General features: G+C 38.0%; 1 protein-coding gene across 4 annotated transcripts in view; it reads right to left on the reverse strand.

Moving 5' to 3' along the window:
• The window catches only part of DISP1 (dispatched RND transporter family member 1), an 88,040-nt gene that overhangs the window by 17,541 nt on the left and 54,957 nt on the right, over positions 1-15,542 (reverse strand). The window contains exon 2 of one of the 4 annotated variants that reach the window (XM_063328233.1): positions 14,799-14,896. The exons of the other annotated variants lie outside the window; for them this stretch is intronic. The gene's annotated coding sequence lies outside the window, so the exon portion shown is untranslated. The remainder of the gene's footprint in view (positions 1-14,798; positions 14,897-15,542) is intronic. 4 annotated transcript variants of the gene reach the window in all.

Genomic DNA, 15,542 nt, shown 5'->3' on the forward strand with positions numbered 1-15,542 from the left:
TGTTAAAGCTTAATTCAGTGCTCAAGAATTAGATTTGCCATCCTTCGAAGGATAAGATTCAACACGCTGGGCTGAAATTCCAATCCTAGGGAACCAAAACGTGCTGGCATCATCACAGAACGGTTAGAGTTGGGAGGGACCTTAAAGATCATCTTGTTCCAACCCCCCTGCCCTGGGCAGGGACACCTCCCACCAGACCAGGCTGCTCAAAGCCCCATCCAGCCTGGCCTGGAACACCTCCAGGGATGGGGCATCTACAACTTCTCTGGGCAACCTGGGCCAGTATCCCATCACCCTCATCTCAAGGTAGCTGCAGCTGTGCCCATAATAGGTGATATTTCTAACTCTGAGCAACTGTAAAGGTAAAGGGGACATAATCCACATAAAACTGAGCCTTAGAAACACCATGCTCTGTTACACCAAACAAAAAGTATAATCCAATGCAAACGCAGTAACAGGCCACTTCAGGCATATATTCAAAGCACTACTACTAACCATGATACCAAAAGGGTGATGAAAATGTAATCAGCAGCATTGACTAATATAAATGTGACCATTACTATTATCCCTTTCCTCAGCAGAGGGGATGGAAAAACAAATTAAACTAGCAAAGCTAAACGCTGTTGCTAAGCCCTCTTTTACTCTTCACCTTCATTCATGATGTCTCTCAAGCGACATAGCACATAAATATAACTCCAATGGAACATTCCATCAAGAAATATAAAGCTAATATATTTATTTGCTCAAGAAATACAAATCCAATATACCTATTTCCTCAAGAAATATAAATCCATATTAATTTAACTGTTATAAGAAATAAGAATTGTATAAAAGCAAATGTCTATCGGCTGTAATTCACTGCTGTCTGGAAATGCTCCAACCTGACAATGTAGCAGAGCTGCTAACTGGGACATGCCCGTAGGTGGTACATAGTAGTAAAAATTGCTCCCTGAAGCCACCGAGAAGCTGGAGAAAAGGAGGAGAAAAGCAAAATAAACAATCTGCAGTTGCAGTAGCTCAAGGATTAAGGAAATGTACAGACAAGGATTTTCTGTAATAACCAACCACAAAAATTAAGACCAAATTTATGAAATGTCACCAACCTTCAGTTTGTAGTCCAAGATGCACACATTGAGAACATACTCAATCTTACAACTAATACCAAAAACTTCTGGTACCACCACAAGAACAGACTCATCAGCAGCCAAAATGTACAGAAACCCAAATAACTGAGTCCTGAAATCACTTTGCAACAGTAAGTTGCCTGAGGCTGAAAAGAAGTTGTGGCAGGCTCAGGGGACTTCTCGCTGTCCTATCTACAGCCTCAACCACAAACCCAACTTTTCTCAACTAAGGCTAGACCGCATGACAAGAAAGTAGGTACTGAAGACAGAACTCACTAAACTTGAATCTGAAGTTAGCAGTGACAGGACCCTGTGTGAAGAGAAATGCTTAAACAGAGAAGCCCTTTCATGGGCTAATTCAGCACCAACACGGAGCACAAACTGAACGCGTGCTTCCGGGCCTGTATGACAACGGGGACAAAGCTACAGAGTCAGGTTACAGATTTTTGTAATTGCAGCATTCACTCTTGGGTTTACAGTTTAGAGAGAAATGTGTGTGTATCCACACACATTTAATGTTAGTAAGACAATTCAAACATATTCCTAGCTTTATTTGTAAAGATTTGCATTTCCACATATGTTGAGTCACTTGTGAAAGCAAGTCCCATTTTTGCCTGTGCCGTAATGCCCTTGCCATGAGCAACGATACCATACAACTATTTGGCACAACCAACAGCCATCCGAGAACAACAACTAGTACAGGCTGTTGTAATTCAGGTTTATACTAATTATATAAAGGTTTATATGACAATTCAGGTTTACATTGGCAGATAAAATTGCCTTCTGTATCCTTGAACAATCATTACTGTGATCTCCGTGACTCTATAAAGGGTTAGCTGGTTCATCCAGAGCGCCATGTCCACATCACTACACAATCCCCCAAATAAAAGGGTATGCTTGGACAGTGAGGTACAGAACTGCCACAGAATCATCTGAGGTCCTCAAAAAGCTGGTGAGACAAACATTTGTTGGGAAGGACCAAAATGTAATTGATACCGTTCTGGGGATGATGCAGGCACCTTCTCAATGTATCTTCTTCTATATTCACTTTTTCCACAGCTCTTCCAGCCCCTTCTGCATGCAAAACCTTAGTAAATGTGCACATTTTAAATCCCTCTCTTCAAACTTTTTGCTGTCTTTCATTTATGTCTCTGCAACCATATGTCAAAACAGATCATCTTAAAGAGAACATAAAATCTGTTTAGATAGAACTTAAAAAATTAACTAGGGCACAAAAGAGGTAAAAATACCAACACAACCCTTCCTCATCCTCTCCCTTTCCCATCAAAACCAAACTACATTTCCCTCTGTTTCCTCCACCTGCAAAATATATTCAGTGCTGAACAAATGATGATGATTAAGTTCTTCAAAGTTAGGGAGGGTTAAAGGTCACACCTGCTATCAAACTGTTTGGTTTTGAAAGGCATGCATTAAAAAAACCTGTGTACACTCCGGTGAATTCCAGCAGTGTAACCAATCCCTTGCAGCTGTTGTGATGACTCTATTATATCAGTCAATAGGAAAAGTTATCCCTGAAAACTATGCCCAAGAAATTCTTTAGTTATGCTCTAAAATACAGAAATGCATGGCAAAACCAGATCTTTCCCATTTAATTAACACTGCTGTGTCTAATTTTTGAAGTATTATACTTCCAGTTAGCCAGTTTAAATAACACCACTAACCTCAAAAAAAAAAAGTCTAGACAGAAAAAAAAAATCCTCATCAGTTTTCATGAGAAAGAAATGGTGAGTTCCGTAATTGTGCTGGGACAAAAGCCAAGCTGATCTGTGTATTAAATTACCTCTGTACTTAGTTCTCACAAGTTTGATAGTGGAAAGTGACAATCACAGTTGTTTGTGACGGAACTAGCACAACCAAGTTATTACATAAATTACAGTCGCTGATTAAAATCTAATACGTACTATGCACCACGGGGGGAGAAAGGGGAAGAAAAAGACAGGCTCTATTCTACCACCATTTACTACAAGTCTCAGTCCTTATTCAACAGATGCTTTGCTTCATCCTGTCCTTTCCTAACGGCAAGTTTAGACCAAGCACCATAAAATTAGAAACTACATCAAGAAAGGACAACTAGATTGGTTAAAAGCCCCAGAGGTTTCTCGATATGAAATGTATTTAGTGAACTAGCATCCTGCTGTGCAATATGGTGAAAAGGAGGAACGATGTCTTTAAAAACCACTGCTAAAATACCCAAGGGTTTACTGCAGGAAATAATGAGTATCAGGAGAATGGATCAGGGCACCAGTTTGGACTGGACTACGACAGCTTTAATACTCACCTCTCCAGTCTAAATGGGCACTTAACCTCAGTATTTTTAACACCAAGGTAATAGAAAACATTTGTGCCTTTGTGTACATACCAACTTAAATAAGGGCAGTTCACACGTATTAAAAAAAATACTGTTGTTTTACATATTTTTCAATCTGAGAAAGAAGACGATTAGTGCTCCAGCTTCCTGAAGGGGAACACACCATGACACTCAGGCACATCCTGCCCTCAGGTTCTCAATGAAGCCAACGTGTCCTTTCAGTTATAGCCCTGAATGAGTTTTCTCATGAAAGTTAGTAGATTGGCATAGGTATAACAGAGCGCGGTCCTAATTTCAAGAACCACGATGAAGAGGCAAGCTTTTGGAAGTTGCAAATATTACTAAATCTAGTTCTATAATCTTCATGTTACCTGGACATTACATGGCTCAAAGCAATGTTTCATGAGTTATGAACTCCCAGGTGAATGGGCTGGAAGCACTGCAAAAAGATACGCACCAGTCTTTGCAACCACCTTCCCTACTTCATTGCAGAAACTGGTCTCAGATGAAAAAGTACTGGCTGCTGATAAATGCCATCCCTCGGCAAATCCAGCTGAGACTCATGCTCGGTGATGTCTGTATATGAACAGTGACAGCCAACCACAATTTCAGGGCTCAAACCCAGGTGGAAGCGTAGCACGGAAATGGTCACTGACAGAAACTTGACAGATTAGGAAAAGCCCAATTTTCCAGACAGTCATTCGGAGAAAACTAACTGGACAGCTGGCTGGTCTCCTTTGTTTTGGCATTGAGCTGCACAAGATTTTGAAAAGAAATGTATAGTTTACAGCTATTTATCATAAAGTAGTTGTTACAGGGCTGTAAGTGATCACTAATAGTACTGCAGATAACACAGCAGGAGAAGCAATCACGGCAACTGCTCCAGCAGAACAGCATCCAGAATAAATGAAAATTGTCGACATTGCAGGAGGCCTGTAACACCTTCAGTTTCTGGAAGCATAGACAAATACCAACTGTTTCGCATAATCTTAATTCTACTCTCTTCATGCAGGTATTCATAAAAGGGATGTATTATTTCTCTTGATATGAATAAAATCACATCCACAAAAACACACAGCATATTCGTGACCCAGAGTACTCTTTAGGACACAAACTATATCTTCTTTCTGAAGCAGCCTGTATACCGCAGGTGTCTAAATATAGTGATACCAAAAAATAATCATTAAAAAGCCAATAGCAGAAAACCTAGTTTTGCATTCTTCCCTTTAAGTTAAAGATTCACTTGAGTCAAAAATGTTAAGTTACAATATATAGCTGTACTTACGGGGGGGTGTGGGGAAATCAATATAAAGACTTCCCTGTCCAAGGATTATGAGGTGTTTAACCTCAGTGCTTTACTTTGCCAGAGGGAAGCTATTCCCTTTGTTGGTAGATCTGGTTACAAGAAGCGATAAAACATAGCTTTTTGTCATTATTATGCTCAAGGATAAGCTAAATCCCTGCAGGATAGATGAGATATGCATCATATTGTACACCTTCCATTAGAACTTACAATACAAACTAAATCCCAGCAGACGAAGAAAATCCTTGTGTTTTGAGAATGTCATTGACCCATGAGAACAATTTGAAATGCTCTGAAATATCAAGCTAGCTTTTACTGCTATATCAGGTATAACGCCTATGTGCTTTACCATTTTTACAATCACTACAATCACTCAGACAACAAATCCAACAGATTAAGTTGCCAAAAAAACTTTTTACAAGCCTCCCAATTTAATTTCTCACTATGATGTGTAAAGCTTTCCTTGATTCTAATCATGAAGTCTCTCTAGATGTTTTTTAAACATGTAGTGTTTACTGTATTTGTCTGCACTTAGCTTTACTTATTTACATCTATAAAGGAAGGACAACCCACAACAGAAGGATGTTATAAAGATGATAGAGAATTCAGTTTTCTGATAAGTTGCTTTTTTTAAGGTTTTATTGAAAGCAAGAAAAAAGCCAAGACTTTTTGTTCTCTCTCGCATGTCAAGGAACAATGTAAAAGGATTTTGTATTTTTCTCTCTAGATTATCAGGATGAGATGATCTGAAAATAAGTGCTATTTCATCCCATTAAAAAGTGTGAAGTCTCAATGTTGCAGCTTTGCTTAACCTTATATTTAGGAATTATTTCTGCTAAGACTATTCTTATGCATAAAGTTAAGCAACTAGCACTCTGTAGCAGAGAGACTGAAAATCAATATGCTACTTGACAACTGTATGATAGATGTAAATTCAGATTTTTAAAGTTGAGATACCAAGCTTTATAAAGGTTCTGGTTTGCTCTTCTTGTATTCTTACCTACCTCTTCAGTTCCAATTGAGGATCTGCTCTATGTTCACAGCAAGTATGAGCAAACATTGTTGCCTTTCTGCCAGAAAAGCAACTGTAAGGAAGGTGTTAACAACCATAAAATCATTGTCCAAGTGATTCTTGCTCTATCTGATTTAAATTTAGCATAAAAGTGTATGCTTTACTGACCTACAACACACACACTGGGTAAAAACCAGATTCCTTGAATGTCAGTGGCAAACCCTATATACTTAACTAAGTCAAGGTTTTGCTCACTTACTTTCTGCTATGAAATCAGTATTAAACCTTTTTTCAAAGCAGGTTAATAAAGTAACAGGTAGTTTTGACATCTCCCAATCACAAGCTTCCAGCTCATGCCAACATACAACAGGAAAATATGTTTCCATCAAGTCAACAGAGATGGGAAAAGATCAATGCAACCATATTGACAGCCTATACATATGTATTTTCATTTGGAAGTTATTTTCATAAGTTTAGTATCCCAGTATGATTCGTTATTGGCTAAAATTGAAACTTCTATAAATTTACAGCACGCAGATGACTTGAAATTGAAAAGCTCCCATAAACACCTACAAGGTTTGGGGTTTGTCTACCACCTCCCCGCCTTTTCCTCACTGCTCCATATGGATGGTATACGTGTAGGAGCCCAGGATTTACTTAAGTTTTCTGTTTAAGGTTCCTTAGAACCTAATTTTTGTGATACTGACTTCTAATGCCTTCCCTCTTTCATCTTCAACAACTGACTAAATACTATCAACTGCTAGGAAAGCTGGCTCTTTTCCTTAATAGCGTCTACCTGGTTCACTTGTCTTGAACAGGAAAGAAACCATCTTCGTAGGAAAGTCTGACAGTGTATGAAGGAGCCACCTAATATACACCCCACAAATATTTTTCTTCTATTCTTCTTTCCCTAAGCTTTTCTCCAATGAGTGTAGCCACTTTTAGACATAGTTTGCAAACCGTCAATAAGAAAATTGCCATCAAACATACTTAAACTGGATTGTCCCAGCTTTAAATGGCAAAGTTATATATAAGTATATTCTTCTTCAAAAGGTTTAATTGAAGCTGTATACATATATTCCTTTAACTTCTGAAGCACTAAGGGCAGGACCACATATAGTACTGCTTGGCAAGTTAAACAAAAGTTCTGAACTATTCAAGACAATAAAAAAGGCTTAGTAAAACACCACCATGAATCATTATTTGAAAACAAGCCAACAGCTAATTTGGAGCAGACTAATATTATTTCAAGATCCTTCACAAGTCTAAAACCATTAGTCTTTTTTCTTTTCTTGGTAATTACAGTGAAATTAATAGATACGTTCTGGGATTTAAATGATGACTAGAGTAGTTTTCAGCATTTTTACTGGCAAAAAGTTCCTTTCTTAGAAATATTTTATTTCAAAGCTTTTTTTATTACACTTCCCAGTTGAATGGAGCAACACAAGGTCATGGTCCCATCTTGTATTTCTCTGACAGACAGGAAATTAACATGACCCAAGAAATCACAACATACACACAAGAAAAACTCCATCCTGTGACACCAAAGAGAATGAGAGAGATGTACAAGAGCACCTATTTTTATCAAGGTATTTCTCCACAAAGGCTGAAATCCATGTTCTTATAGGCATTAATGACTGACATTAAGCGTATGTAAGTTTGTCTCGGGAGCACGGAGACTTCAGAGTGTCATTATATCACGCTTCAACTGGTACATGCTTCAGTCTTCCTTCCTGTGCAGATGTAAGAATTTGTGAATGTAAGCCACTGGGGGGTTCAGTTTTGCTCTCAGAAAACCTCCTTTGACCAGAGAGCTTTTTTGAAGATAGTCTACAAGCCCTTACAAGTTTCTCCAAATTATTAGACTGACTATGGGGACAAATGCTAGTTTTTATCTTTCTACATATTTCATCTCTTGCAGCAAATGACAATACTGTTACTTAAGCAATTTTGTTCTAAATTTAACTTCGAACATACATTTCGGTGTTGAGCTGCTGTTCCAATGTCTGAATTTAGTCACTTTGAGCGTCATAATTTTTACATGATATAAAACAAGTGCATATTCAACACAATTAAAAGATTTTAAAGGATTTAGTAAGTAGTTACACAAAGAAGGTCCTTCAGCTTATGCTGACATAGATGAAAAACTGTATATATATAACGCGACATCACCTCCTGTACCTCCCGTGATTAAATTTGTTTTGTTCACTCAGCAAGAAGCAGGCAAAAAAGGGAATATTTACCGAACATTTAAAGGTTTTCAGTATTGTAGCTAAGACCCCAAAAAAGCACTGCAAGATTAAACAGACTATAAAACAGATTTAATATAATCAAAACTGTTCAGCAAAAAGTTATCAACAGTTCATCCACTTGACTGAATAAACTAACCATCCTACAGACTGGAAATACAATACAAGAATTTTGCAGAAAGGTATCCCCATTAACACCACAGAAAATACTGGAAAAGTTGGAGAAATGATGCCTGTAAGCCTTTCTAGTCCAGTACACCAATCTATCTATAATTTTATTTAAAAAACCAACCAAAGAAACAACTAATTTCCAAATAGAGAGGCCAGGCTTTCTAAAATAAGATCTGTACTTAGGATTTCTACCTGTAGCTTCCCTTACCTGTACTGATCCGTTAGTGGTACCATCTCAGTTCTATCTTGCGTTAATAGTCAAGGCTTTAAGAGATTTCTTCATTCAGCAGATATGCTGTGCTGAAATCTCACTGCAATCTTAACATAGCAAAAGTAATGCCAAATTTCTCAGGTGTCCTGTGAATTTCCCTCTTGTGTTTGGGATTTTTTTTTTTGTTATGTTTTACTGTTCAAGCATCACTGACTACTTAAAAGCATGCACATCAATTCTCACTTACTAGGAGATGAAGACGACATTGAAATATCATCAGAAAGCAAAGACAAGCGATTTTGGAAGGAGCTAGAGACAATTATGGCAACTAACAAAGAGCTTTCCAAAGTCGATGTTCCTCACCCTGTACTTTCCCCCCATCATAAGGAAGACTGAAAACTTTTAAGTAGGGATATCCAAATCTTTCAAAACCCATCTCTTAAAGAGTGCCGAAAATCTGGTCACTGGCCACATGTAGTCTAGACTTTTGCTCTCTGTTGTCTAGTATTGTCTTGTTTCACATTTGAACCTTATCACAACCTACCCCAAATGAAAAGTGCACGAGAACAACTATACACGGTCAAAACACTCCAACAAACTGCCATCATTTTGGCTGTTCTGCCACGGTTTTTTTTTTCTAAATATGTGCATGTAAATGCTCAGTTTTAAAAGTCATCTCAAAAAACACACCAATTAGTCCTTTCCAAGAGTGAACACAGCTGATGCTGGTTTTCCAGTCAATTTAGTACAAAAGAAAGGACCCATGTATTTTACTAATTCCCCTCACATTATCAGCTTTATGTCTTCTGAAGACTGCAGTTCAAAGGCCCAGCAGATTGCTAGTTAAGTACTAGCTCTTCTGTTGTTCAAGGAAAGGTGAGGGATACAGGGCATGGGAAATTCATCTTCATACACACAGAACCTGGAGTTTGTAAATGGCAGAGACAAAAGGTCAAAATACGGCCAGGCTGGTACTCAGCTGCACTCAGACCAGAGCAGGAACCTCTCAAGTCTCACCTTCCTATTGCAAAAACGCTTGCTTCAAAGCAATCTGAAGTCTAGACAAATACCAATGCTTAATTAGTACAATTAAAGGCCTGCAAAAATCCCTTGGACTGCCTAATGAATGATTTTCATTTTTTTAAGGGCACTTAGTATTTTTCTAGGTGTGTTATTTTTAATTCGGTCAGACGCTGAATTATAAATGGCATTTTTTGTATTCCGGTCTCTGCGTGTCAGCCCTTTGCTTTCAGCCCTGTGCAAGACTAACAGAAAGTGCAGCATGTTGTCTGTATAGCTAACAATGCACAATAATTATCATGGGAAGGGTAAATGAATTAATAAAACCAGACTACACCTCTTAAAGGTACCCCACTCCAGGATAATCTAAGACTAAAAGCAAAAAAAAGAGTACAATGAGCAAAAAAAGAGAGAGCACAGCTCAAATTTTTGACTGACATGAAAAATTATTGCGGAGAAAGAAAATGTTTATCTGTTTAATTGCAGGGAGAGCTCTTCTTCCACACGTGCACAACAGAGAATCCCACATTTGGACTCAGATTCAGAAGGATGCATGAGACTGCTACGCATTCCCTTTCCTTTCTTCAACTACATTAAAAGCCCCAAATACGCCACTGGGCTGCTAATGCTGTGACATGAAAGGGAGCATCTCGTTTGTGGTTCCCATGTGCCTCCAGCCTCTTTATTCTGGGAAACCACTGGATAAAGAATTCCTATTTTAGCATGGAATAAATGGCTTACATGAGAATAGAGTCAGAATTTGTATTCTTTCCATAGAAGTTACCAACACACAGGAACTCCTGGTCTACAGCATGAGTCAAGATACTTGCAACATCTTGAACACTGAACGAAGCGATGGTAACCGCTTTTGCCTTTTAGTTGCTAAAGGTTGATAAAAAGTTTCAGAAACAACCTTCAAAAATCTGACCTAAAGGATTTTTTTTTAACGTTATCTATTTTTAATCTTCCTAGGGAAAGGGAGTAAGTCTCTTTTATTACTCTATAACACAGTATATGCATATGCATTTTGCACAGAAGACATCAGTACACATTTCATATAAAAAGTGAAAATAAAAGTATCTTTTAATGCATCAAATACAGCAGAAGCTAACAATTTTCAAAATGGAAAATATTCAGATAGGTGACAAATACTTTGTTTAAAAAACTCCATGTAGGAGTTCTTGAGAACAGTTAATGTTGCTGAAATGAGAATATTTGAAAATATTGTATGCACATGTATACACATAATCATCTCTGCAAGCCACGCAGAATGTACTAGATAACAATTATCCTTTTCCTGGAATCAAGCAGGGAGCTGTTTCATAACAAAGGCTTGTTATTAAGACTGGTATTTGGCAAACATTCCCTTGCTTTTTGAAAAAACAAGAGCTTTTTATTTCTTTCTGGTTCTAATCTTTATGCTAACTAGAAGGTAAATGTAAAATGGGTAAGAGGCAGCCATAATGTTCTCTCCTCACTTGACAGCTTTTCTGTTTTTATAGATCTCCTTTTTAAAGTATTCATTAAAGTGTAAGTATTCAAGTATGTCTGCAATACTGGTTAAACTGTGTGGCACAGAACTCCCTGAGATACAGTAGAACTCAAAATCCCAGAACCATCCCATAAATCTGCAATGCCAAAACAGTTCAAAAGAAGGCTTAAATCTAACTGAAAGGAAGATGTACCATAAGTCTGAAGATATTAATGCTTTACCAGTTTCCTGACTCTGAAGTACTATGGTTTTTGCCTTGCTGAGAATATAAGTTGGTCTAGCAAGTGAAAACTTTGAATCCAGCAATTAACCTTTGGGAGCTAAAACCTCTGAACTAGGCTGCTGGGAAGTGCGGAGCGTTTTACATAAAGTCTTAAATCTTAGCCAAACTAACGATTCTGTGAGGTTTTGAACTGTTTTGTTTTCTAGCTTGAGATGACTGCATGTTCATAGAGAGATCATCCCACATGTCCTTTTATCCTGTCTTATTACCAGAAAGAATTCGTATGCTTTTCAAAATAGTCCTCTTTACCTATCTGCTCTAACCAAAAGCATTAACGGTATAGTCTTGAAATGTAAATAGCGGTAGGTGACACAGAGCAGGTCTATGCTGAGCCAAAAGTACTTGTATGAATTTATCGGTTTAATATTGCAGAAGTGCAAGCACTACACGCGTTGGCAGCGTGGAGCAGTGTCCTTATCAGCAGCACCATTGGTTCTTTCACAGCTCCCTGACCTCTTCTCCCCTACCTTTTGTCTGCAAGTCCATAGACCTAAGTTTTCTAAACTGTATCACCAAAGAGATATTCCAGAAGAGTGGGCATCAAGATTAGCAAGGATACAGGTAGCTTTTAAGTGGTGTTGCCCGTTAAAAAGTTCACATGCAAGTCTGAGAGAAGCAATTCAATTTGGTACCAGAGACAATAGCCATGCAACAGCACTGTTACCCCATGCCTTCCACAACCCTGAGACGACTTACTGAATGATCCCTGCATATTCTCCCTCTTTTGCTCCTAATTACATGCACACATTCCTATATAAACACCAGATTTTGAAAAATACCAGGAATGATTTTAAGAGTTTTCTGGTTTTACATTTCTTTAGTCTTTAGTTCTGTTAGAATATGCAACCCTTCATTATTTATTTTATCCTCCTTTCATCCCACTAAACATGCTGCTGGGCTGCATGGTTTTACTCCTCCCTAGTGACTCCTAACTCAGTGCTTCCAGTTGTCAAGCATCAGTCTTCATGCTTCTTCCACTTCTTCAGATTAACAGCCTCACTTAGTGGTTCTTCCTCATTTCTACTGCCTATTGGCTGAAGGTTGCCGATGATTACAGAAGCAGATGGCAGCAAAGGAGGGACAATAACTACCCACCTCCCAGTGGCTCTAAGCCCCACGGGTTTCTTCAGACACATTAAGTGCATTCAGACAGAAAGGGTTACTTCAACATAAGCCCTCCCCCCAAAAGGGGCAGGGTGGAAAAAAAAAATAAAAATCTTCCAATAGTACCTGAGAAAAAGAACTAATTGTACCATGCTCTAAACAGGTAAATTTAGAAACTATTCGTCAGAAAGCAAATCAAATCTCTGAACAATTGCATTCTGATATGGAGAGATGGCTGGAATTTCCCAGGGAGTGTTTATGCAGTCAAGATATTATGCCCACTAAAAAAAAAAAAGAGAGGTATGAACATGTTTGGATGAACTACATCTTAAATATATGCACAAAGTAACACAAAAAACTTTGCTCAAGATGTTCCAGCCTCAGAAAAATACCTAAAAAATCATCAGAACCATTATGACCAAGAGTTGACCTATTTTACCTACTTTTACAATCCAGGTTTTTTTGCCACAATCACATTGTAAACCACCAGCCACTAAAAATATTTTCTTTCATGCTACAAGCTTTTCGCATCAATCTGAAAAAATTACCAGTTGCCCAGACATTCAAGTTATGGTGTATAGATGACATTTCTATGTAATTTAGTCTAAACTTCAAAGGTGAATACTCCACAAAATTCCAGATCCAGCCAGCTTTAAGAGGATAGGACAAGCGTGGCATTATTTCAATCTGTCTTCTTTATACACTCCAATCCGCAATGATATACCAGAGCCACATTCCTTTAATATTAGGTCACTGACAAATGTTAAGCCTTGGGCTTCAAAACCTGACAAAACCTGTCGTGCTGAAACAATTGGTTACCTGCCCAGAGCTGTATGCATTAGCGATAGAGTTTGCAGGAGTGTTCGCCCCCCTCTATCTAATCACATGGTTTTCCCCCCTTAAACTTAAAACTGTAACAATATTTGAAGGCAAGTTTTAAAAATGCAAAGTACCAAAATGAAAGCTAGTTTCACTACACGTGAACTTAATTATGCGTCGTATGAGAACCTGCATTCTAAACAACCCTGTTAAAACATGCACACGTTATAAAGCTGGATGATTCCCAATTAGCCTTGTAAGAAAGATATCTGGAGAAGAAGCTGTTGTGCAGATTATAGGCTCAAAATAAAATTAGAGTGTGGAAGAGAGATCACATGAAAATATCAGAGACCTAAGCGTTACCGTGTACAGAAAGCTATCTGAGCATGTGACAAATCAATACACATTTGTCACCTATTCTCTTCAGCACTGCAAAGTAACTACCAGTGAGAGTGCTTCCTCCTGAGCATGTACCCATCCAGCTGCAAGGTTGCATCCAGTTGCTCCCTGTTTTTACCATCTGTAGACTATAGCATTTAGACACATCTTGTAAAATACTCAGAGAGAAAAGAAGTCTTTGGTTCCATGCTAATAACACATATGCATTGTCCATTAATGCAGCCACAGCCAGTTTAAGGAGTTCTAATACATCTAAGTCCAGCTTCCCCAACATGGCCTGGGACCCCTGTCCTATTTACCATATGTTTAAAGCTAAAAGAACTGGTAACAGCACTCATAAGCTAGGTGGTTTTTAAAGGATGGACTCATTTAATTTGCTGACCAATGAGGCATATTGCAAGTATCTTTTTCGCTAAGAAAATTCAGTTGCCTTAGCTAGAAAGAAGTCCAGAAATGAAACAGTACCCCCTTGACATGGATATGTAGAGTATGCTATTGCCCATAGCTGAGTTATTAAGTACAGCTGCTTTAAAGGTCAAATTATAGCCTTCTTTTGACTGATAAAAGCAAGACAAACATTTACCATACGTCATTATTTATGATTTACATACATTTATGTACAAATGTACACCATGGTGAAGAAGTGCAAGATAAAAAAAAAATCTTAGCTCAAGATCCCAATCAGAGCAGTTCAAACAAAGTCTTTGTATTTGTGAAGCACTATGGAAAACAGTAATTTACCATTTCTGGAAGAACTTTTCACTGTTGTTTTTTTTTTCTGGACTAAGAACAGAAACACAAGTTACGGATCACATTTGTTTCCTTCCTCAAGACTATGGAATACAGATGAAGTTTAACTGTCTTGCTGCACAGGGAGAAAAACAGTGAAATTTGTGCACCCATTTTGACAGTTTGAAAAGTATGACTTACTGATTTCTGTAACGGCTCAGCCTCCTGCATACCTTTGCATATAAAATTACATAAGAGTTTTCGTCTCTACTTAACATTTAAACAAGTATGAGGTGGAAAAACCCATGTCTGAGTGTAAGCAGTTCCAACAACTAAGATTTTTTTCCATTTGTAAAAGGAATAACTGGCAGGGGAAAGCTGATTTGCACTTTGTATTATTATCCCTATTTTCATCTGCTTTTTAAGGAAAAAAGCTTTATTCACTATGACTTTTTCCACATTACATATTTGTCCCAGTCGGCTATTCTCAGAAGTTTAAAGTTAGTTCATGCATTTCATCAAGACAAAATCATTATAACTGACCAAGACATACTTGTAGCTCCAAGTTTTTGAGCAACGATGCAGATGTTGGACAGCAGGGAGAAGGGCAGCTTTCGTTACCCCAATGAAAATTCATCCAGTTTGGCTCAACTGCAACTCAGAAAAAAAATAACCTTGCGTAGAAGCTTAGAAGTGTCTTACTGCAACACGGGATTTGATTTTCAGAAATTGCCTCTTGGAATGACTGATTTTGCCCAGGACCAGTAGTTTTGAGAAGATTCTCCTTGTGATTGTTGCTCCTTGTAGCTGGGACTACTGTCCCTGGAACTCCAAAGCTAACAGATGTGAAGAGGCAAGTTCATATGAAGTGGAGGATAGAAAGGATTCAAACCTGGAACAATTCAAAATTTCTCAATCTGAACACAACTTTGAAATTTACCACATACATACACTGAAAGGACACAGGGGAGACTCACCGAACCAGCTAACCTGACAAAGAAAAACCACTTATGAATAGAGTCGTTGAAAGTATCTTTTTGAGGAAATATGGGTTTTGATTAGACTATGCAAACATTACCTGTTCTTTCAGTGTTTTCTTAGCTATCTCTATATTGGTTTGTTTCACACAATACAGGTGTACACTCTGTTTTATAAAAGAGCTTCCAAAGAATCCCCAAGAAAAAACAGAAAACACAGCCTTTTTTCCCCTCCAGAATGAACTAATTCAGGAATATTCATGTAGTACAGCAAAACTGATTTCCTGACTGGGTTTCTTATGGGGGAAAAAAAAGAAAAG

This window comes from Chroicocephalus ridibundus, chromosome 3 (genome assembly GCF_963924245.1).
Source record: "Chroicocephalus ridibundus chromosome 3, bChrRid1.1, whole genome shotgun sequence".
NCBI classification, from domain to species: domain Eukaryota; kingdom Metazoa; phylum Chordata; class Aves; order Charadriiformes; family Laridae; genus Chroicocephalus; species Chroicocephalus ridibundus.